Genomic DNA, 1,180 nt, shown 5'->3' on the forward strand with positions numbered 1-1,180 from the left:
TACAAACTTTTACTTTTGACATCATGTACCGAGAAGGTAAACGAATGACCCACGTAGATTCCTTTTTGCGTAACCCCGTAGACAGTGACCGTACCACAACTAACAAAATCAAAGAAAAGGAAATTAATGTGGCCGATATCTCAGAAGATTGCTACTAGCGGAACAACGACGCGACCCCCCAATCTCTGAAATCGCCAACAAACTGCAAATACCCTTTACCGTAAAGTACAAAGGAGAGGCAGAAGCCTCTGCTTGCTCATCGTACCAAGAGGTTTCAGGTGGTCCGTTACTAATCACATACACCAGTCAATTATGCGCTTAGTTTAAGATAAAACGCTCGAGAAACTGTACAAGTATTACTGGTTCGAAGAGATGTCGAAATATGTTCGGAAATTCGTAGAGAACTGTCCTGCTTGTCAGATTTCTAAGGCGAATATAGGTATAGTACAAGCCGAATTACACCCCATACCTGAGATCAGCATACCTTGACATACAGTTTACATAGGCATAACATGCAAGCTGAGCGGCAAAAACGATTCGAAAGAATACGTTATTGTTTTGATCGATGCCTTTACCAAATTCCGTATACTTACACCATATTCGTAAGATGGACTCCCGCAGCACCGTTAAGGCGCATATATCTGCCCTATTCCTATTCGGCAGTCCCTCTCGGATAATAGCGGATCAAGGGAGATGTTTCACGCGTAATGAATTCCAAGATTTTTGTCAGAATAAACACATTAAACTCCACTTAATAGCAATCGGAGCTAGTAGAGCGAATGGGCAGGTAGAGCGTACTATGGGCACGTTAAAGAACATGTTTACAACAGTAGAAACGACCGGGCGATCATGGCAAGACACGATCGGCGAAATACAATTAGCTTTAAATTGCACCACCAATCGTGTGACTAAATCGAGTCCGTTAGAGCTATTAATTGGTAAAACAGCAAGACCCTACGGGTTACTACTACCTGAAAATACCGAAGAAAAGGAAATAGATATCTCCAACGTAAGACAACAGGCCATACAAAATATAGAGAACAGCGCTAAGTGCGATAAAGAAAGATTCGATAAAACGAAAGCCAAAGTAGTTAAATTCAATTTCGATGACTTTGTATTTAAAAAAAAAGTGAGGAAAGGAATGAAACGATACTAGATCCGAAATTTAGGGGTCCATTTG

The sequence above is a fragment of the Bombus fervidus genome, unplaced genomic scaffold (assembly GCF_041682495.2).
Source record: "Bombus fervidus isolate BK054 unplaced genomic scaffold, iyBomFerv1 scaffold0020, whole genome shotgun sequence".
NCBI classification, from domain to species: Eukaryota; Metazoa; Arthropoda; class Insecta; order Hymenoptera; family Apidae; genus Bombus; species Bombus fervidus.